The 24,661-nt window shown below is 45.3% G+C and overlaps 1 protein-coding gene across 4 annotated transcripts in view; it reads right to left on the reverse strand.

Moving 5' to 3' along the window:
* Nucleotides 1–24,661, reverse strand: part of RASAL2 (RAS protein activator like 2) — a 310,978-nt gene that overhangs the window by 161,853 nt on the left and 124,464 nt on the right. The gene's annotated exons all lie outside the window — the stretch shown is intronic.

The following is a 24,661-nucleotide window of genomic DNA, read 5'->3' on the forward strand; positions in this document are numbered from 1 at the left end:
TATTGTACTTATGTAATATTTAGCATTTCATTACTTTAAAGGGGTTTTTACAAGTTCCTAGTAGAAGCTGCAGAGATGTTGTTCACTGTAGATGTGACCACTCATCCAATCACAGGCTCCAATGGCAAAACTGCCATGGACACACTAGACTGCTGCAATATCTTCCTGGACTGGAGTGGCGGTGACAAAGCATGACTCAATTATTCCGTGCGAGTTCTGTCCGAGACGGACACGACTCACATGGACAAAGAACCCATCCATTTGAATGGGCTCATTCACACAAGCCATTTTCTTTTACTTGAACCGATAGTCTTGAGTTTGAAAAATCACTACATGTCCCATCCTTGGATATTCGGACATGCAAATATCGGACAGCACAAAACCCTATGAATACAGCCTTAGGCATGGGAGATAATTTGATCATTACAAAGAGGTAGAGCTGGGAGAGCTTGGAGATTTAATAGTTCAACTTGTCCCATTCCCAAAACTCGCAAGAACTGAAGATGTCCCAGAACATCTTTACAAAGGCCGTCAGATGCATCAATGCTAAAGGGAATGCGTCGTCAGACAATATAAATCAATTTTCTATGTTAAACATTTTTTTAAATAATGTTTGGTGATTTTTTTTCTTAATGTCATAATCTATGCTCAAAGAAAAAAAATCCTAAAATCCTGCATTTTTCACACGGACCCATCTGACATTTCCTGTTCTCCATAGATTACTTCTCAGTAGTATTCTCATTATTATTACAGACAGGCAGCAACACCTATATATAGATAACACAGGATCCACCATTCACAATTGGCGATGGTCACAGCTCACCTCCTCCCCCCTCCCTTCACAATGGCCTCCGGTAGTCACAGCATGCCTATAACATTCCCCCATAGAAGTCAATGGGTCAGCTCCTGTCCACCGCGTGAATAGCCCATGACACTGCTGCAAAGCACATCTCACCCCCATAGCCATATACAGACTGTAAACTGAAAAAAACTTCAATGAGAAAATAAAAATAGTTTGGAAAAATTGAAAATATTTCACCATTTGTTTTTAGTGAAAAAAAAATCCCCGTTTTTCTAGCAGCAACCATGAGTACCGACACACGGGTGTAAGAACCCGAATGGTTAAAAGATTCCATACAGTAGAACCATAAACCACCTTTTGCATCTGCCTGAATTTCCAACAAAAGCCTGCAGTTCACAAATGGCCACTAGATGGCAGCCTGGACTTGACAAGAAATCGCCAAATCTCCAGGCTGATTTGTACAGAAGGGATATAGAGGATACCATGGTAGAAGATGGCCCGTTATGTGACCGCTGAACCAACTTCTAGACAGCGCCAAGAGTCATACAATGTAATCACGGCCTAACGTTCTGGGAAGTCTGGGGTGACTTATGAAATTTACACTTAAAGGGATATCCTGGCACAGAGTAACATTATAAGATCTAATGTATACCATCACAATGTCATTCTCTGCACCTGCTATAGCTACTTTCTTCATTTTCTGTCATGTGACTCTGCCTGAAAAATATCTCCATTTAGGGGGGGAGGGGGGGGAGCTCTGTCTTGATTTTTTCCTAAGCCAACCTCGCCTCTATGTACACACTTAGTCCCATTTTCCCTTTGGTCCTACTTGGCCCCTTCCCAACATCCTTGTACTCAACATAGAACAGAACATTTGTACATCTGCATTTCTTCATCAGTGCAGACACTAGTCATAAACCTACGGGGAGATGAGTCCATTGGACAGACATACGTATCCAGACTGACCAGAACCACTACCGGCCCTGCCCTTTGGCTGCTGTCCTTGTATTATCAGGTGGGGGAGCGCGAGAAGCGGGGGTTTACATAGATCTAAAATGTGTCATACTTGTCCATATACTTTCCAAGTAAGATCTAAGGAAATGAGTCAGCCTATGGTGAAACTCTTTATTACGACTTAAAGGGAGATGAACAATAAAATGAATTCTTTCCTACGGCATCTATGTGAGAAGGAATCATGTGCGACGGATAGTCTGCTAATTAACGGTTCAGTCCCATATAAACCGTTCACTGCTTACCAGAAAGATGTAATAGCAGCAAAAGAACACAGCAGGACATTACTGAGACTCCCCTGCAGGTATCCCGCTGGTGGGCTTAGGGGAGCAGTGGCCAGTTCTAACAGTCTTCCAACGTATCACTGTGCACACATAGATGACGGTCAATAACCACCGTAAGTAGGTCTGACCACTGCACTCTTAAAGAACAAAAAAACTTTTAGAAAACTTCTGGCATGTCAAAACTTTTGATTGAAGGTGGGATGTGTGCTGGATGTCACCGATCACTAAAACGAAGAGGCGGAAGTTCACTTCTGAGTGCTGTGCCCCTTCGGTTCTTTCCGATTTCAGTTGGAGTGGCTTATGGGCTCAATAGAAAGTCAATGTGTGTACACTGCTCGCCGATCACAGCTGAAGAGGTACAGGGCTCAATTCTGCACCTCTGTGTTAGTGATCAGCATAGTCTCACCATGATCAAAACTTCTGACATGCCAGAAGTATTCCAAAAGTTTAGTTATGGTAAATTATTAATAAGAATTTCCTTTTTTGTCGTTGATCGCATAGTTTACACCAACATTAACCCTTTCCAAACCACTGTCTGACGTCTGAAGACATTCTGATTGAAGGCTGTACAGCTCCGATGTCGGACGACGTCCGTCAGGCTATTCTTACTGTATATTACTGGCCGCTCTGTTGTCAGGGGTCTCTCCAGCATGTCCCTTACCACAGTACTGGCTCTAGCCAGCAGGTGGTGCCATTGTATAATGGCAGAAAGAGAGAATCCCCTAGGAATCCCTGAATCCAAAATTGGATTGCAAAGGGTTACATTTATGGTCGCTCGGTGGAAAACCAAGTAGAAAATAATTGAAAGATTCGAAGATGAATGTGTGGAAGATATTGAGGCCATAATGGATCCTATTACTTTGCTATGTAGAAAGGGATTGTAGCCGATGATGTCTTTATGCGTGAACCCAGTATAAGACTAGTGAGTGAACGTCACCCATACAGATCACTATGGCTATGTATAAACCATTGCTGGTAACAAAGTATCTTTGATCTCCTAATAACCAGGCTTCTACCTCCCACATATCCAACCGACGCTTGTCAGGACCCCACAATCTAGGAAACATTAACAAACAAGAAAAGCATCCGTTTCCCCCCTTAATGTTCCATCCGTAGACAAACACCGCCTACTCCGTCACCGCGAATGGAAAGCCGAGTGAAATTAGCGAAGCAATTATGTGCCGCTGAGATGCAATCTTGGGAACTGTTATTCAGCAAATCTCAAACAATTTGGAAAAGTCTTTTCAGCGCAGCGCGGCACAGAGTGATGGAAGGGAGTTATATAAAAAGAGGCAGATTGTCGCGGCGGACAAAGAAAAATTCCAGCACTGTGTGAGAAAGAGAAGGATTCATTTTCTTCAACTTTTCACAAGCATTGAAAATCCCCCTGCAGCACCGCACAATGAGGCATTGACCAAAACGGGGTCATCGCCGCTCCTTGGGAGATCAAAGGTCACCCAGTTTCTGTTCAGATGGTAATTTGGCTAAGGGGTAAGACTGACGCAGAGACGCCTCCTTTGCCTATATTTGGGCTCGTTAGTATGCCCACTATAATGGAGGGGGTAAGACGACTCTGCCCAGCGTTCCCAGGCATCGCCGAGAGCGAGATGGGTGGGATATACATATTCAGGACTCGCCTTGTATTTCTGAGATTAAGACTGGATAGACAGTCACTGGGCCGGAGAGAAGAATTACGTAAGATGCAAGGAGGAAATGGAGTTATCACTATCATCATGGCATTCTGCACACATCTCATTTGAAATCGAGCCCCAGCCACATAATGGATTAAGAATGGCATATAAAGAAGATTAATAAAAATCATAGAGACATTAATTGAGACATTTGATAGTTTGGAAAGTCTGATAATCCAGAACTTATTACAAGCACAGAATTAAAAATACAATGTTGAATTTAATCAGAGCGGAGGCAGAAAACGGACAGAGAAATCAGATTAGGAAAATCCTCAGAGTGTGTGTTAAAGGCGTTACCCCAAAATCTAAAAAGTTATTCCCTATCCTTAAAATAAGGGATAACTTTATAATTGGAGGGGGTCTTACTGATCCTGAGAATGGGGGACCATTCTTCTTGCTACTGCGGGGTGGGGTCGCTTCTTCCTGTCTGCCGTTAGACTGAAGTAGTCACCGCTTCATTCATTTCCATGGGACCGATAAAAATTGCGCTTAAACTGAGCCATCTCCGGCAGCCCCAGTGAAAGTGAATGGAGCGACACTACTTTTGTGCGACCGCTGCTCTATTCCAGCTCCTCACTGCAAGGGGTCCAGTAATCACACAGTGAGGAAAACAAGGACCCCCATTCTCAGAATTGGCAGTGAGACCCCCACCAATCATAATGTTACCCTTTACCCTGTGGCTAGGGGATAACTTTAGATTTTGGGATAATCTCTGTAAAAAGGGTTTTTACCACCCCCACATAGGCAATACATGTATTAGTGTTCGAGGTCTGACTGCTGGGACCCCAAGAACAGCACATCCAGAGTGCCCCAATGAATGAAGCAGAGCTGTACATGTGTGCTCACCTTTCTTATTCACTTTAGGGGACTGATGGTCTTCTAGGGCACAATATTGCTTGGATATCTCCATAGACTATGAATGGGGGGGGGGGGGGGGTGGTCATACGCACCCCGCTGCTTTGTTCACTTGGGGGACTTGAGGGGCACCGATCTCATGATTCCTGGGATTCCCAGTAGTCAGACATTTATCTCCTATACACAAATTTTAGCTTTGGATCAGAACTCCCAGTCATTGTCACAAGGCTTGTTAGAAGGTCAGACAATGACCTATGACTTGCAGGAATGCTGCCTTCCAATAGGTGGCGCTGCAGAGGTATTGTTCTATCTTTACATTTGCATATTTCCCAGAGGTGCATGGATGGCCTTATAAGTCTCTCACTCACCTTCTCTCCCTGATAATACAGAACTCCTGATAGTCTGGCACCTAGTGGGTACTACTAGTGACAACTTTCAACAAACTTTCCATACTGAGTTCACAGAGCTGCAGGCAATATCAAATAACCCATTCTTGCTCTACCAAAATGTAAAATACCCTGTTGAGTGCCTAATAACCTAGCCTGTTCCACCTATCCAATATCAAATACATGCCCCTGCTCCACCTATCAGATAGCAAACCCTTGCCCCATCTATAAAGTGTCAACTACCATACCACCCAGCTTCACCTATTAAATACCCAAAAACCTGATCTACCCATCGCATGGCGGATACCCATCCATGCCAGCACATGAGCAGAATGCCGGAGTCTTGTACTGCAGCCATGTGTGGTTACAATTAATTTGCTCCTGCTAAGGAGCATTCTATTAAAAAAACCCACTCTGGCAAAAACCTATTTTTCCATCCCTGCCTCCCTCACACCCTGGAGGTCTCCTATGTATACTGCAGTCACTTCAATGCAGTGCAGCTTCCTGTCTGATACTTAGCAGGCACTATCTTAATGCTGAGATTTCTCATTGCTTACTTTCTCTATGCTCTTCTAACCCTCCCATGCTACATCTGCACAGTATCACATGCTCAACTAGAGCCAGCACCATCTCTGCCTGCTGGGAGGACACTGCCATTACATTCTGTATACATATAAATAAGCTACAGATCATATACAGTCAGAAGGATGAATTGTGATCTCTATTGTAGGCGTGTGATCATAATTAGTAACTATGAAAGGAGTGTGCGTCTTCCCCTCTAAAGAGCTAATGTGGTAGGGTCCATGTGATATCACACATATACTGACTGAGAAACTGAACCATCTGAGCGGAAAGAGGTCAGGAGTTTCAGGTAAAAGGAAGTAACCATGGTAACACTAGCTCATTAATATATATTGAGGGAAATTTATATAATGAATGGAAAAAAAAAATGGAGTGGCCCTTTAAGAACAGTAAAAAACTGCTTCAAAAGCAGGTCCCTGCGTAGTCTGTAAAGCGTTTATTGTATGATTGATTTTCTTTAGCTCAATTGCAATAATTTAATCAAGGCCGACTAGAAATTCTATCTGATATATATATATCTACACTGGGGGATATGCCAGCACGGCATTCTGTTTTTCTACTAGCTTGATAGGATTCAGCCTTGTAAGACTTCCTGCCTACAAATTGCACTTGTGGCCAAGAGAATGATTCTATCTACGTGAAACGCGTTGCGAAGAATAAGTATAGCTGGCTTGCAAATGGGTCACATGATGAGGACTATTAGTGACCTCTGACCTGCGGACCAGCGATATATTACTGAAGCTTCTACAGCGCAGTCTAGAGAGTGAATTCAGAGAATATGTAATATGACTTAACGTCCGTCTAATCTATCAGGTTAATGTGATGGTGTTAAATACCATTACGAGGTGCTTCAAAACTTCAGCTTATACAGGGTACTACCGGTATGAGACCGGCTGAAGAAGCAGGCATCAGAATGTACTCGGTGGTTACAGCCACGCACTGTGGATTCTGCAGGACTTATGTAAACTGCACAGCAATGGGGGTCTTCTTGCAGAAAGGCCCTCTGTACGCCGTTCCCCTCTCCCCGGGAGTCAAGTAAAAGTGGTCACTATGAGTTATACACCCGGCAGGGTCACAGCTGGCAGGGCTACAATGCATGATACACCAATGCTGTGCAGTACAGATAGAGAAGACTGCAGTGTGGTGAGGGGGGCCTGTTGAACCCCAGGCTTAGAGGCCCGGTCGCAGTAGCGACCCCTATAGCTACGCCACTGGACCTTTCACCCGGGCAGGTAAGAGAACATGAGCATCCATAGACAATGTAACACGTCGATCTGTACTTGTGTAAGGACCTTCTGATGTAGTTTTGACAGACCTATATTAGTTATATTAACTTTTTTATTCTACTTTAAAGGGACTGTCCAATCCTGACCTCAAAATGATATGCAAGTATCTATAGAAGATGCCCATCGGCTATTCATTTTCCTTAGAGTGTTGTTCTTTCCTCACACCTCCATTATGGCAGAGCTGTTAGATACAATTTATCTACAAGAGTCTGAGACACACCCCCTGCATCATTATTGGTTCAGAGAGGCACACCCCATCCCATCATTGGATCAGACTCTGTACTCAATAGCCAGTCAGAGGAGGTAAGAGCTGCAAAGGGATGGGCAGACACAAGCCCAGAGCAGACTCAGCAAGAAGTCTGTTTAGAGACAGACGACTTCCAATGCAGTAAGGATAGTATGATTATAGAGTCAATCCGTGAAGGAGGACATCAATTGCAAACTACTGATGTCTCTGCAAAACAGCAAAAACTATGGGGACTCCACCTCAAAAATCGGCTACAGTCTAGGTTTTAGTGATACATCTATGAACTGCTGTGAACCATTAGCGCAAAAAAAAGGTCATATATGCAAATTGGATCAAATTTTTACTTCGTTAATAATGTAATGCAAAGACTAAAACCCATCGTGTCAGCAGACCAGGAGGACAGGCTCGGTCTTCATTACAAGGGTCACTCCTCGTGACGTCCTTTCATACCGTAGACAATCAATTGGTCAAGGTTGTTCCTCCTCTTCACATCAGGAGATACAATCAGGAGTCACAAGCATTAACTCAAGGCCAATCACAAATTATCCGAGCAGAATGTATTTCTTATTAGGACAAACGCGTATAGATTCCCACGCTGATAAAGAACGTCTTTGTTAGGCGAGTGAAAGAAGCAAAAATGGGCATCAAGAAGAATTGCCAATCCTCCGAACAAACCATAAAAAAAATTGTCCGTGGAAATTATTTAGTCATTTGAAAAGGATGAAGAATAAAAAAGTATAATCATTGGGAAAATTCAGTTTTGGGGTATTATCACACCAATTAACTATTCTTAAAGGGGTTTTCCGAGTTAATACTATTTGTTGATGACCTATAGATCACCAATAGTTAATCGGCTGGGGTCCACCGCTTAAGACTGATCAGGTGCCCGCTATCAGCGCCACAACACAGAGGGATAGAATTGAAGCAGTTAGCTCTAACTCCGGCATAGTGGCCAATGCTGGTAACTGCAGGCTGGGGTCCCATTAAAAACAATGACAGCTGTGCCTGGAATTCCCAGCATCGGTTGCTACACGAATCGGATCGATTTGCTTCTGCTGTATACGTGTGTGTTGCGGCGCTGAAAGCAGACCCCAGCCAATCAACTATTCCTGACCTATCCTGAGGATAAGTCATAAATTAAAATTTGCTTAGAAACCCCCTTTAAATGCTGTTGAAGCTTGCGTTAGGATGGAAGGGGGTGTGAATGGTTGGAAGTTACAGAGCAGACAAATCGCCTGACCCAATCTTGAAAGGAGGAAAGATTGGTCGCATGCATGACTGCTGTCAAGGCACTCATACTTGTCTACTGCCATAAAGAAAGGGGAAAAGCCTCTGCCAAATACCTCTGGTGACACTCATCTCCTGGAGGAATGACACCGGTCAGTAGGAGACCACCCGTAGGGGCAAGTTCACACACTGCGAAATTGCTCAGCAATGTGCAGTACCATGTACGTGAAGGAGGTTTAACCCTTTGCAATCCAATTTTGGATTCTGGGTTTCCTAGGGGGCTTTCTCTTTCTGTCATTATACAATGGCGCCATCTGTTGGCTAGAGCCAGTACTGCAGTATGCGGACATGCTGGAGAGGCCCCCGACAATAGAGCGGCCAGTAATCTACAGAAAGAATACCCTGCTGGATGTCTTCCGCTGTACAGCCTACAATCAGAATGTCTTTAGACGTCAGACAGTGGATTGGAAAAGGTTAAAGGGGTATTCCCAACTTGGATTTTCATAGCCGACAGAGGAAACCACAGTCATGGCTACCAGCCAGCCGTCCAGAGCCTACAGAAAGAGCCATGCACTTCGCCCTCTACCGTTTCTCCAGCTGAAGTTAAAGGGAGCTATGGAGACCACATAGTACAGCGGTAAGCACTTTATCTAAGCCATCGCGTTCTGGAAACATTGTAGCGCACTGTGCTGCGCCGCCTCAGTAGCTTGAATTCAATGCAATAAGACCTACGACAAAAGGGCTGCGCTCAGCGCTATCCAGCAGTTGGCTGCAACAGAGTCTATCCCATCTCTGCCATGAAAATCAGAGATACCCCTTTAACAACCCCCCATTCACTTAGGCCCAATACACACGGGCGGATTTTAACACGGGTTTATCCATAGAGCAAAATCTGCCGTATGTGAATGCACCCTATAGGGTTTTTTTCCACCTAAAACATTTTTCAGCTACCCACAGAATTGGTGATAAATGTATGATGACTAGGACCCCGAGGATCATAAAAAAGGTGCATCCCGAGCCCCCCCCCCAGTGAATGTGACCATCGCTCTCATCCATTTCCATTGGACAGAATGAGATAGCCAAGGGCATGGATCGGCTATTTCCATAGACTGTAAATGGACAGGTGGGGGCTCATGGAGCAAGGTTCCTATGGTTCCAGTTATGTACTGTATATGGATAAGCCCTTCAAGGAAGACTAATCATGGTAGTCTACAATTTCAGTGTTAGCTTGTTGGCCGGCTCAATCAATACTGACAGTATAGAATAGAGGCTTACAAAGGGATGCAAAAACTTTACCCCTATGTGAACGAGGCCTGAAACAGTCAACCAGATTGGATGGGATCTTACTTCCAGAAGTTGAAAATCAGTCCCAGCCATGTAATGGACCCACATATGCACAATTAGTTACAGTACAGATATCAAATTTGTGCCTTGCAGTGAGCAAAGATACTGTGCTGATATGCCAGGGGCAGAGCGAAATGATCTGACACTAAACAAAGCTGCTATTCAATGACTGCAAGCAGAGCTCTAAAAAAACTGAGCAATTCGAGGATTGCACAACCTATCATGATGCCAGATGATTACATGTAATGATAATAGATGTAGAACTTCCGGAAGATAAGAGTTAGCTGGCATTCTTAATTGGTAGGCACGCTCGTAACGCAACAGCGTGAGAACCTGGACCGCGTCCAGGAATGACACAAGGACACAGAAATGTAAAATGCTGAACAGAACACAAGGAAGCTTTAATTTGAGGGATCAGATATTCCAGTTTCCAGAGGAGTCAGGACGTGGCTCGGTATAACGACTAACCGAGGAACTGGCGAGCGTCCCGCACTTCCAGCAGCGCGCCTGCTTACATGGAACGCAATTACGTGCCAAAATGTAAACTGCAATTATCTACTTAGGAGCTGCGCAAAGCATGTCAGAGAATTCCCTGATCCGACACCCACATAACAATCCGCAGCGCCTCGCCTGCTATTCTGTTCCAATGAACTCACCGGGCCTGGGACAAGCGAGATAAAAATACAGCAAGCGCGGTGAATATTTCAGGACGCTCATTGTAGGGGACCACATTGTTTGCTTTGGAAGTAACAAGCGCAGCAATTAGCCCCCGAGAGGCCGGAGAGACGCCACATCCCTCCAATACGGCCATTAGTCATTTCTATTTATTCGCGCTCCTAATGATGATTTCTTGGTATAGAGAGAATAAAGCTTCTAATACATTCTATGTGATGCAAGCAGCAGCGACTAAATACTGCACCTCTTCTAGTACAGATGGCCGAGATGGACAGAACTCGTATGGAAAAAGAACCCACTCATGTGAATGGGTTAATTCATACACGATTTTTCACTCCCAGTTGGGGAAAAAAAAAATAAAAAAATCACAGTATATTCTATTTTTGTGTGATTCTTCATAGAAATGTGATAGAAGGCTTTGCTCCCGTTGATGTCAATGAGAGTGAAGCCTTCTATTACACTTCCGGCTCTGACCCCAATGTGGCTCAGCTGCACTGACGGTGGACGGGAGGATCAGATGATTGGCGGGGATCCACAAACGTCCAGATGACCGTACTTTCGGATGGGTCTTGACACTAATACCAGGCGGTTTAATTATAATCTAGTAAAGATGGGTTCCTAACTTTTAGTATACATTTCTCTTGGGCATGAGCCTACAAATAACACCAAGAAATAGGATACCAATTTATATGATACTATTAAAGGTTGCACTATCTACCTCCTGTCCCTTTAATTGGACCATATAAACTGGTATCCTACTTTCCTTTATTTGTAGGCTCAGGCCCAAGAAAGATGTATGCTAAAAGGTAGGACATGAGTCAACAATGTGATGCAGCAGCCAAAAAGGCAAACACAATTCTGGGATGTATTAAGAGAAGCATAGAGTCTAGATCATGTGAGGTAATTATCCCCCTCTACTCTTCCTTTGTCAGACCCCATCTGGAATACCATGTCCAGTTCTAGGCACCCCACTTTAAAAAAGACAGACAAACTGGAGGAAGTTCAGAGAAGAGTCACCAAATCAAGTCCTATGAGGACTGGTTAAAGGATCTGGGAATGTATAGCTAGCAAAAAAGAAGGCTGAGAGGAGACTTAATAGCAGTCTACAAATATCTGAAGGGCTGTCATAGTGCAGAGGGATCAGCCCTATTCTCATCTGCACAAGGAAGGACTAGAAGCAATGGGATGCAACTGAAAGGGAGTAGACGCAGAATAGATATTAGAAAAAAACTTTCTGACAGTGAGGGTGATCAATGAGTGGAACAGGTTACCACAGGAGGTGATGCGTTTTCCTTCAATGGAAGTCTTCAAACAAAGGCTGGATAAACATCTGTCTGGGATGATTTAGTGATCCTGCACTGAGCAGGGGGTTGGACCCGATGACCCTGGAGGTCCCTTCCAACTCTACAATTCTATGATTCTAGGAAGCCATCTTTACCAGGTTAGAATTAAGCCGCTTGGTATTCGTGTTAGGACCCATCCGAAAGCAGTCACCTGAATGTTGGTGGATGGGCCAATATACGGTACTTTGCTCAAACTATATACTTAGAACCTTGCATTCTTTAGTGTGGCCAGTATATGCACTACAGTTATGTATTTTTCTGATTTAACAACATGTATTTTGAGTGCTGTTGCCATAGGTTTCTGCTTGTACAGTTAATCGTGGCCAATGTGTAATGCGCACCTAAAGATTCCTAAGTGAAAATGCTGACTTATTTCTATGCTGAGGATATATCATCATTAATAAATGACTGGAAACCCCCTTTAAGATCCCATCGTACTATGTGAAGTAAATGCAAATATGATGATTATGTATACGGGCACAGCTCTGCAGCACGACGCACACAATGTATGCACTCACCTCTGTCCTCGTATCCAGTAGGATGCACAATCCAATTTTCCTATTTAATGCATGCCTCCCTCTGGGGACAATTTCGTAAGAAGCATGGAAAGTGTAATCCCTGCAAGGGCAAGTTCACACGGCTACAATTTCAGTCTACACAGATACATAATTTTATATAAATATATAGAAGACACGTGAATGTCAGAAGTACATAGTCTACAGCTAAGCATTCGAGTGCTTGGACACCACAAGCTGCGGCAATGTGCCAAGCCAATGGGCATCCCAGAACATCTGGAAGAATTGATGCGATCACTTTATGAGACCCAAGAAGCCTCGGTAGCGACAGCTTTCAGTGACACTGACTGGTTCGAGATTGAACAGGCGTCCGACAAGGCTGAGTCGATCACCGGCCCTGTTCAATCTGTACGCCGAAACAATTGTGAGACGATGCAACCTGGACGAATCAACAACTGGAGTGAAAAATCGGTGGGAGGAACATCAACAACATTAGATATGCCGATGATACAATGCTGCTCGCGGAAACTGAAAAAGACCAGGGGCTGTACCAAAAAGGTAATGACGACGGCAAGTAATTGTATGGTCCACAGAAAAATTGCCGATGAGGACATTGAAGCGGATTAAGATGTCCTCTTCCTCGGATTCAAGATTGACCGCAATGGAGAATCAGAACCCAAAATCAAGCAAAGAATTACACTTGGCCGTAGCGCAGTGTAAGGCATGGCAAAGATATGGAAGAGCAAAGATATTAGCATTGCTACAAAGATCAGAGTCATAAATGCAATGGTTAGTGACAAATGCTAAGTGTTTCTTTATATACGCATGCGAAAGTTGGACACTCCGGAAGGCAGATGTTGTTTTTAGCCGTTCACGACCCTAAAGGCGAGTTCCCTCCATGATGTTCGGTTTTGCATTGCTTCTTTCAGTTGTCCGATATCCATGCCAGTAGCAGCTTAGACAGTATCAAGACAGGAAGGCAGATAGAAGGAAAAGTGACGCTTTCGAACTATGGTGCTGGAGAAGAATGCTGGGTATACCATGGTCAGCAATGGTCCCCAACCAGATGGTCCTAGAGCGTATCGAACCAAAAATATGACGAGAGGGCAAAATCACCAAACAGCGGCTCTCGTACTTAGGACATATCATGTGAGCCAATTCTCTGGAAACACTGATGTTTGGCACAGTTAGTGGGTCACGAAGAAGAGGACGACAAAGAACACGCTGACTGGACGTAATCAAGGCAGATACGAACATGCACACAGAACCGAAAGAAGTGGTTAAGCATAGGAAAGCATGGAGAATGAAAATCCATGAAGTGACTGGAAGTCGGACTCCACTGAACGAATACCCCGCTTACCCTGAAATTAGGCCTTAGCCTAATTTTCGGAGAGGCTTGAAATATAAGCCCTACCTTGAAGAAAAGCCCTATGTAAAACTACACTAACACCCCCCCCCCCCCCCAAACCCACAATACATTACCTAGCAGGCTTGGCCGAGGTCCCTTTCGCTGCTCTCTAGAGATTTGTGCGGGTCCAGTAGTCATCAGTCACTTGTACATCACTTCCTGGTTACAGGATTCATAAATCCCATCTCCAGGAAGCGATGCCTGTGATTGCTTCTTTGACCGCTGCTCAGCCAATCAATGCAGCGCTGGATGAACCAATGTGATGGCTGTGATTGCCCATGGCTCTGCCAATTCATAAATCCCGCCTCTACAACGCAATGAATGTTGATTGGTTCTTTCACCGCTGCTCAGCCAATCGATGCAGCACTGGATAAACCAATCACAGCTATCGCATTGGTTCATCCAGCGCTGCATCCATTGGCTGCGTAGCAGTCAAAAAAACAAAAACAAATCACATCCATCGCTTCCTGGAGGCGGGATCTATGAATCTCATAACCAGGATGTGGTGATGTATGAGCAGTCCAGGACTGCAGGAAGCTGTCAAAGCTGTGGAGAGCAGCGGGAGGGACCTGGACCGAGCTGCTAGGTAAGTATAATAAGAACTCCCTCAAAAATAAGACCTAGTGCCTCTTTTGGGGCAAAAATTAATATAAGACAGGGTCTTATTTTGGGGGAAACACGGTAGTCATCATAAAGGGGCAAAAGGGGCTTTTTATTTGTATAGTGCCAACTTATTACGCAGTACTTTTCAGCTAATTTATTTATTACACCCCCCCAGCAAGCTGGGTACTCATTTTACAGACCTGGGAGGGATGGAAGGCTGAGTCAACCTTGAGCCTGCTACCTGAATCCCATATGGGAGTTGTACTCGCAACCTTCAGGTTGTGAGCGAGAGCTTAGGACTGCACACTGCTTCCTTAACACTGTGTCACACATACACACAAGAAAGGCAGTGCAGCTGATCGCCAATACATTTGTACAGCATGAAAATATAACCGTATCAACGTGCCCTCAAAAAGTCAAGGTAAGATGCTTGCAAATTTGTCCGATGATTTGTGCAGAATACAATGTAAGCTGCAAAATGGTTTAAAAGGTGAACTAATGCAACAATGTACATATATGTGGGAGTGTGGGGGAGGAAAACCACGCCAGCACTCCGGTGTGTATGTGGAACGTTGCACAAGCGATGCTTCTACTCTGACAGGCAGCGACTGAGTCACCGAGCCTACGTACATAAATAATTAAAGGCTGGACGTCACGCTCGCTGTAGTAAGGACATTTATTCCTTCTGTCTGGGAACCATTAAAAAAGAATAAATATAATCTACAACAATGCAAAATGTGGCCGTGTCCTTACAAGGCGCTGCACCTGCTCAGGCTCCACGAGTGTCCTTCATCCTACGTGCAATCTGCCCCCTCCTGGCACTCCGGAAAACAAGGCATTTTGTGAGGGTATTCAATATTTAATACAAACCATCAACATGATTGGTCCGTAAGGCGGGAGAGGAGACGCTTTCTTCAGTAGCGCTTCGCCATCAGACTTGGCAGCCTCCGCCACTTGTACATTACAGGTACAGTATAATACATATTTAATGCGCACAATCCTCAGCTTCTTGTCAAGCGGCGGGACATTATCACAACACCTGCAATCTATAAACTATTGCTTCAAGTAATGGAGCGGACACACTGGGGTTCGTGTATCAGGCTTGGTATGTCAGAAAAAGAGAGAGAGGATGTACCGTAAAACAGGAGCTTATAAGAGAGGACATAAAGAACAGCGAAGACAGTAGCCCTATATAGACGCGCCATAACAAAATACTGGAACCCCAATATAAGTCAATGGGACTGTCCAAAGTCGTTTGTCATCATGTTCACATAAGGCGGATTTTCCATTCGGGAAGCAGGAAAAGGCAATCCCTGCAGCAAAACAGTTTAGACTCTGGACGGAACCGAACAGCACGGGAAAGACCCTATTGACTATAATGGGGGTCCACCCACTTCCGGGATGGAAAAAACAAGGCTAAATGCAACGCTCTCTCTCCGGACACAGATGTGAAAAGGAAACCTATTCGATTGAGTAAGTATGTATGTATGTACGTGAGTATGTATGTACGTACGTGAGTATGTACGTGAGTATGTATGTACGTGAGTATGTATGAGTAAGTATGTATGTACGTGAGTATGTATGTACGTGAGTATGTATGTAAGTGAGTATGTATGTAAGTGAGTATGTATGTAAGTGAGTATGTATGTAAGTGAGTATGTATGTAAGTGAGTATGTGAGTATGTATGTATGTGAGTGAGTATGTATGTATGTGAGTATGTATGTATGTGAGTGAGTATGTATGTATGTATGTGAGTATGTATGTATGTGAGTATGTATGTATGTATGAATATATATGTGCGTTTATATAATGTATGGATTATATATTCTACCTATTGTATCTCGTGCTGGAATATGGCGGAAGGTTCCGGCACAGATGTGAAACCTCCCGTAGTTTGTTTTCACGTAGCAATGGTCGTTTAATAATTCGCCCCCCTCGCCTCTAGCTAGCAGCACAGCAGCCGTTTACACGAGTGGATGTGCTGCCGCCAGATAATTTTTATATAACAGTATAAAAGATGCAAACAACGACAAAACAAGTGCTTAATCGTTTGATACACGGGAAATGACCGATATGGACAACCATTCAGAAGATCATCACCCGGTATAAAAGGCCGGCGAGTATTGGGGGTTCCATCCAGACCTAAATGAATCAACGCACAAATGATATAAAAGCTTCTAACGATCAAAGTGTATCCAAGTAGTTCATCTCGTTCTCACACATAGATGCGCTACCGTAACAGCTCAATTCAATTCCTGTTCTCGAATTTCCCAATAATCTGATTAAACATGAGGTTTCTTCCAAGAATACCATGCGGTCTCCGGCTTTAGATGAGAAAGTAAACTTCTGAGAACTGGGAAAGGACGAGGTCACAGAAACCCACTAAAGACGACATACAAAGGCAATCTGCTCCTCTCTGCTCCGGGGTTTGATAATGTGTATCACGTATTCTGCACAGACTTTCATACAAGGCTTGGTTTGATCAGAAGATACATTTTTTTTTTTTTTTTAAATATTGCAATTTTGTTCTTTTTTCTGTCAAGACTCCTTTTTTTCACCATCATTCACGAGTCTGCTGTGAGAGCAGAAGATGAGCTCATTATTATTTAGGAATTTTAAGGAGTTATGCAGAACTTTTTTGTTAAAACTTTTTTGATCCACCGCTTGGGATCCCCGACAATCATGTGATTACCAGCACCGCTATGTTAAGTGCAGATCAGCTGACCATAGCACAGCTTCCGGGTTGGTAAGGCCAAACGTATGTGAATTGTGTATGATACGCAGTAATTTGCCCGCAATCGAATGCATTCATTTACGCTGTTTCGCTCACTTTTGTGTTTGCATTGGGCATTACGTGAGCGCAAAAAAGAACCCAGGATGTTCTATGTTGTCGTGTATTATGCACGATAGAGGCCATTGTTCTTTAAGGGCACCTAATCGACACTGTACATACGCAATTACATTGCGCAGTACAAAATTGCTACCATACCTGGCGATCGGACGGCTCCACAGCGGTAAAACGTTGAGTAGAGAAGGCTGGAGATCTAGTGTGTCACTTCTAGTCTCACGGTGGCTGTTGCTAGGAAACTGCACTAACATATTCCAGCATGTGATACAATAGGCGGAATATATATAACCCATAGATTCTATAAGCGCCAATATATACACACAGTAGTAGAATAGGTTTTCCTCTTCAGATCTGCGCTTCCATATTGTAATCAGCAACCTAAATGGAAGCGTGAAAACTCCGTATAATATCTGGTTCGTGGTGCAGCCGCAGCGGTCGCCAACGCCTCCTCCCCCTCTGGCTTTCCTATATATCTGCCTGCAGGATGCATTGTTCACACCAGGCTATACAACCTCAGCAAAGCACAAAAGCAGCCAGAGATTTATTACATACGAGCCACAATGGGAGAAGGCCGGCGCGGCGATGAGAAGCGCTTGTACTGGCTGTTCCCTTTATACCAGTCCCATTGTATGAGGAACTCAAGTGACAGAAGTGAAATCCCGGCCATCCCTATAGCTACATGAGATAGCGGCTTACACCCAAGGTTGGAGATGGTTCGTGCGTCATGTCACCGGCCACCTCACCTTGTGTCTGGTGTGCAGCACCCATTCACTTCTACAAAGCCTCCCTAATGGGATTCCTATTAGAACCATTTAGAGGAAAACTAAATAGTCCCTTTTAGACTGGCCAACAAATCCCACCCGGCTGTAAAGAAGCTGATCGACAAGCATGTTGATCAATGCTCGTTTCTTTTAAGGTACTTTTGCATGGGCCGACTATCGCGTCCGAGTCTTCCTTGGAATATTCGCTTAAGGCCCATTTAGACACAACGATTATTGCTCAAAATCCGCTCAAAAGCCGTCTTTTGAGCGATAATCGTGTGTAACTGCACGGACATCATGCAGTTTTCATTAAGCAGTCGCTGATCGTTGTCCTTCAGGATGCTGAAAAAGACAACGAAGAGCCTTATCAGGGATTCACAGCGGGATACAGCTGATACTATTTTTTCAGCTGTATCCAACTCCCTGAACACAGGCTGGGTATGAAGAACATAGCGCTCCAGCTGTGTTCTTCATACTCCACACAGAGCGCACAGCTGTATAACAGCTGAGAGCTCCATGAACAGCCGGGGTATGAAAAGGTCCAGCTGTGTTCTGCACACCCAGCTCGGAGCGCTCGGCTGCATTACAGCCGGGCGCTCTGAGCAGAGAACAGCTGGATGCGGAAGACAAGCACCCCCGCTCGGAGCGCAAGGTGATCGCTCAACATTTGAGCGATCACCTTGCGCTTAAAGTCACGCAATGAACCTCAAATTAAATGAACCTCAAATCGACGCTCATTACATCAGGCTGAGAATTTGGGCCATGCAAAAAGACCATTAGGGTGCACCCGCACGTTGAGGAAACGATGCGGTTGTGCTGGAGAACTTCCCCAGTGGATTCGCAGATTAGAGTTGGAGTAGAAAAACTGCAGCGCCTCCGCAACCTTTACACAGGCTGTTCACATGGGGAGATGTACTGCCAATCAACAAGCATTTTTATGCCCGCATAAACGAGCCGATCAGCAGACGTTCATTACTCATTCGTTGGCTCTCGTTACTCATTCGTTGATCATTTATCCCTTCATACAGCCATATTACACAGTTGGGTGAAAGAACATTTGGAGGAATAGGACCTTAAATGGGTTCTCAGGTTACCGGACAACATTACCCCTATATCACTGTGTTAAAATAACAAAAAAAGCTGTATTTACCGATCCTCTGCCGCAGGGATCCAGCACTGTAGCTCTGCCGTCCTCTCAGTGTGTCACAGGAAGTAACCTTACCGTAGCAGCCAATCAGACTGCAGCATTACCATTCTGAACTCCTGGCATCATGGCACCCAGGATGTGAACACTGATACCAGGAGAACGGGCGGTGACTTTCTGTGACATCATCGCAACAGACAGACGACGGCAGAGCTACAGTGCTGATCCCAGCGGCAGAGGAGGGGTAAGTACACCTATTTTTGTTATTTTAACCCAGATGGCGGCATAGGAGCAATGTTGTCCGGTAACTAGACAGGGTTAGATTCAGGGTTTCCTAGGGGGCCTTCTCTTTCTGCCATTATACAATGGCACCATCTGCTGGCTAGAGCCAGTACTGTGGTATGGGACATGGTGGAGAGGCCCCCGACAACAGAGCGGCCAGTAATATACAGTAAGAATACCCTGCTGGACGTCTTCCGATATCGGAGCTGTACAGCCTTCAATCAGAATGTCTTCAGACGTCAGACAGTGGATTGGAAAGGGTTAACCCTTTGCAATCCAATTTTGGATTCATGGTTTCCTAGGGGACTTTCTCTTTCTGCCATTATATAATGGCACCATCTGCTGGCTAGAGCCAGTACTGCAGTATGAGACATGCCAGAGAGGCATCAACAACAGAGCAGCCAGTAATGTACAGTAAGAATACCCTGCCGGACGTCTTCTGACATCGGAGCCACACGAGCTTCAATCACAATGTTGAAAGACGTCAGACAGTGGATTGGAAAGGGTTAAGCCTCAACCCTTTCCTAACTGTCCTGTGATCACTGCTATATTTCCATTATACCCATTTCTGAGATCAAAGTTTACCTATATATACACACACTGTTCATAGGCTTCGAACACCAAACTTGAACCACTGAGGGTCCAGGGACTGTAATATGGACACTAAAATTCAGCCGCAGTATCGCCGTCTGATTGTGGAGCAAGCGGATGATTGACACAGCTGGTATCTCCTTTCTTCCACCTTTTCTTTTTTATCTCTGATTTTAATTTTTGGGTTCAGTCTCCCTTTAAGTTGTGAATGCACATAAAAACCTGTCTTGTAAAATCAATGACAATAACCTAACATTAGTCAATCACACAGAAAAAGTAAAATGTACATTGCCCAGGTAGTTGTCATAGCAACAGCTGGGAATGCTGCCAAGTGACGGGTGGCACTTTTTGTCACTCCGCTTTTAGCATTTTCTCCAGGCGGATGGTACATGACATAAATGAAGATCATAATGCTAAGTACAGTAGCTGTATTCACATTCTATAGGCACACAATATCCTATTCAACCAACATCCAATGTAATTTATTCATTTTACTCAAACACAGGCATAGCCAACAGAATGGAGGCGGATCAGGCCGGGGATCGTTTCAGCCTGCCTCTATTCACAGTAAACAGGTAGTCATTCATAGGTGAGCAACTGCCTGTTTACACAGGCCGATCCGCTATCCAGTGTTCAGTCGTTCAGCATTCGTCGTTCACTCGATGCATGAATGATAATCGTTCAGATTCTTGCTGAATCGCGGAAATCCAAGTGATAATAGTTTTGTATAAAAGCATCTTAAGTTTTGGACTGTGAATTACGTTGCAAGATTAAAGGTAGAATCCAATGGAACTATTGTATCTTGTCTCCACCACAAAAATGGGTGGAGACCTGGGATACAGCTGTGGGAAGTATAAAATACGCCCACAGCTGCTGATTGGCTGGGCTCCTGTCTGGACAGTTGGGAACGCGAGCTTCCCGATGCTGCAGGGAATAGGGGACAGGGCACTCTGCAAGCAGCAGGGTGGTCAGCACTGACAGCAGCGTAGATGGGCAGCCGGCCGCACAGCCAGCAGAGATAGGGCAGGGAAGTGTGACAGTAACGGGCCGCGAAGAGTCTTCAACAAAGCCAGAGATGGCAGGGCAGTGGGTCCGGAGATGATGGCAGGGCAGCGGGGTGGTCGGCACTTAGAACAGCGGAGATGGGAGACCAGCGGCCCCCAAAAGCAGCAGAAGTGGGGTGGTCTGCACAGAGAGCAGCAGAAAGAAGTGGCCAGCGGGGACATGGCAGTGAACTGTGACGGGAGCAGCAAAATGGGGTTTGTCCAGTGAGAAAACCCTGAGAGAAGATGACAGCAGCGGACAGGCGGGCTTGGACAGAGGACACAGCATTGGGGTGGTCGGCACTCACAGCATGGAGAAGGCAGCTTAGAGTCCAGAGGGGAGAAGATGGAAGCAGAGACCCCGGAGCTGATGGCTGGCAGGACAGCGGAGACAGCCAGCTAATCAGCAGCTGTGGGCGTCACATGCATCTCTACGGAACTCACCCATCTCTCTACCCCTTGCCTCCGGTGGAGACAAGATACAACAGTACCGAATCCGACTGGTTGTCAATACAGTTTCACTAGTTTAGATACATTTACTCCATCGTTTCAGCCTTCAATCTTCTTAGTAATGCCCCTTTTACACAAGCCGATTCTCGTTTGAATACACGCATGAGCGAGTGACGTCACCGCTAGTTCGTTCGCGCTCGTACAGAATGGTTATATAGACAGATCGTCACTGAGAATCGTTCAATTCTCACTCGGCGCTTCACATTCTGTGTACAACACGGAGCGAGGAGTGTTTAGACATAGCAAGAAGTGAGCAGAACGGGTCACGTTTAGACTTAACGATTATTGTGCACTTTCCTTTGTTTGAGTGAATTTTGAGCAACAATCATTACGTGTAAATGGGCCTTTTGGCTCTTTTTACATCTGAGCTTTTGATTTCTGCTGATTGGTTTCATCATAATAGTAGAATGACCAACATCAAGGAAGTACCAGATCCATCACAGACGTGAGCAGGACCAGACTATAAAGGATTGGTCAGGTTTTGATCATGCTGCCTGGCATTGTACTGCATAGTATAATGCAATACACGGTGCTATTTTGGTCAACGTTTTGGATCAGAACTGTGACACAGGCCGAAGTCTCTAAAACACAGATGTGAACAGAACTTAACCCCTTCAGTGGCAGATTTATTATTACCATGTTTTTTTTAAATGAGTCAACAATGCAATTTAATCTCGCAAGTATTTATTACAAATAAAAATCCTGGAAGATTTCAGATGACAGGTCAGTGCTCTGCACATTTCAGCACTAGAGCTGTCCACAGAAATCTTCTGGGGTGTAACTGCATGGTCAGTGCAGCACGCCCTGGAGATTTTCTGGGCGTGCCACTAAAGTGGTTAGGGAGTGGAAGGTGTGGCTTCATCCAACAACAGATGTTGAGGTTCATCAGCACCTATGCAAATATCCCTACAATAAATACCAAGAGACATTGTGGATTCCCAATGAAAGTAAATGGACACAAATTTACTATGGAATCGGCATTGAATCCATGGCAAAATTAAAGTGTGTGAACATACCGTAAGGCCCCCTTCACACGAGCGTACGCGTATTTGCGCAAGCATGAGCGTAGCTTTTTTGCAGAATGAACGTTGCTTTTTTTGAGCAGACAACGGTGTATTTTACTTCACATTTTCCGTGTGCAATACACCAATTGAAACGACTATTTAGTCTAATAAGTTCCAGGTGTTTTTCCCGTGAACTGAAGCAGTGTTTCTCGCATCTTGTAGTTTATCTTGCGCGCATCCCCATTGACTTCTAAGGGGACTTTTGGTTCGCAGAAAAATTCAGCATGCTGCACTTTTTCTGTGCGACTGAAACGCAGGCAACAATACATGCATGTGAACGAACCCAATAAAATCAATGGATTCTATTCTCAATATACTGCGTGCACTAATGCGTCCGTGTGAAGCTGGCCTTAGGGTTTCTTTCTTTCTACTGGGGGCCGCTGTGAGGTGCCGCCATCACTACTGGGGGCCGCTGTGAGGTGCCGCCATCACTACTGGGGGCCGCTGTGAGGTGCCGCCATCACTACTGGGGGCCGCTGTGAGGTGCCGCCATCACTACTGGGGGCCGCTGTGAGGTGCCGCCATCACTACTGGGGGCCGCTGTGAGGTGCCGCCATCACTACTGGGGGCCGCTGTGAGGTGCCGCCATCACTACTGGGGGCCGCTGTGAGGTGCCGCCATCACTACTGGGGGCCGCTGTGAGGTGCCGCCATCACTACTGGGGGCCGCTGTGAGGTGCCGCCATCACTACTGGGGGCCGCTGTGAGGTGCCGCCATCACTACTGGGGGCCGCTGTGAGGTGCCGCCATCACTACTGGGGGCCGCTGTGAGGTGCCGCCATCACTACTGGGGGCCGCTGTGAGGTGCCGCCATCACTACTGGGGGCCGCTGTGAGGTGCCGCCATCACTACTGGGGGCCGCTGTGAGGTGCCACCATCACTACTGGGGGCCGCTGTGAGGTGCCACCATCACTACTGGGGGCCGCTGTGGGATGTCACTATTATTGCTGGTGCCGGTGTGTGTGTGTATCTCACTATTACCGCTGGGCCGCTGTGGGGGGAGAGGGGGGGGGGGGTGTCACTGTTACCACTGGAGTATGTTTACATATGGCGGAAATGCTGCAGAATGTCCTCAGCAGAAATTTCCTTTGCAAATTCTGAAGCATTTCCGCATCTAAAAAGCAGTCAAAATCTGCACCCCATCTATTTTGAAGCAGCCCTGTCCTTTTTATAATTACGTTGTGATTAGCCCCGCCCCCTGACATGTTGGCACTGTGCGATAAATAAGTGGGTTTTGGGTTGCAGTTTGGGCACTCGGTCTCTAAAAGGTTCGCCATCCCCGACCTAGAGCATGAAGCGCTTTGGATAAAAAATAATAATAAAAAATTTCCCCTTAAAAACGCCACACGCCCACCCAAAAAACTAACACTAAAAATGCTATACATGTGGACTTTATTTTGCTACATACTTTAAAGTAACATCTGTCTGCAACACTTTAAAAAAAGCAACAAAAGTGGCCACTGGCCGTGTGTGTGAAGCCAGCCTAAGGCTTTTATTACCTGCGCACGGCACAGACTGGAGAACGCTTAATCAGCTTACCATATAATCTTATCCTTTACAGTAGGGGGCAACAAAACTGATAATATTCACTTAATAAATCCTCCTCCGATGACTCAGGCTCTCAGATCCCGGTACAATAAAAGGCGCAGCACGGTAACGGTAATTATTAGGAATTAGGCCTAACCAACGAAGCTTCGTCTCCGCACGACTCAACCCTACAGTGAAGTCACCGCTAGCTGGTTTATGTCTAAGCCCCGTGACAGAGATGCATCCCACTGATAAGACCATCAGACGAGATGACTATCATTCAGAGAATGTGCCACTTGCTTCGAAACTAAATTTAACCACCTTGTTAAGGAAGGCATTCTGACTTGCACGTTGCCCACGGCCTTCAAAGCTGGTGTGACCCACGAGCAGCATGGGAAATAGGATACTGCAGTAAGTGTGGAGGCGATTCAGGCAGATCTAGTATCTCATAATTCAGCAGATACGTCTAGAGAAGACTTTGTAGCCCATAAATCATCCTTTCTGCTTTCAGCCATCACAATGATGAAGTAGGTAACAGCTTTTGGAGTCAAAGTGACACGTTTCCCATTTGGGGGGGGGGGGGGAAGAGGGTTGGAGGGGGGATTAAAAAGTCAATACTCACCGATATATAT

This window comes from Eleutherodactylus coqui, chromosome 3 (genome assembly GCF_035609145.1).
Source record: "Eleutherodactylus coqui strain aEleCoq1 chromosome 3, aEleCoq1.hap1, whole genome shotgun sequence".
In the NCBI taxonomy this organism is placed as follows: domain Eukaryota; kingdom Metazoa; phylum Chordata; class Amphibia; order Anura; family Eleutherodactylidae; genus Eleutherodactylus; species Eleutherodactylus coqui.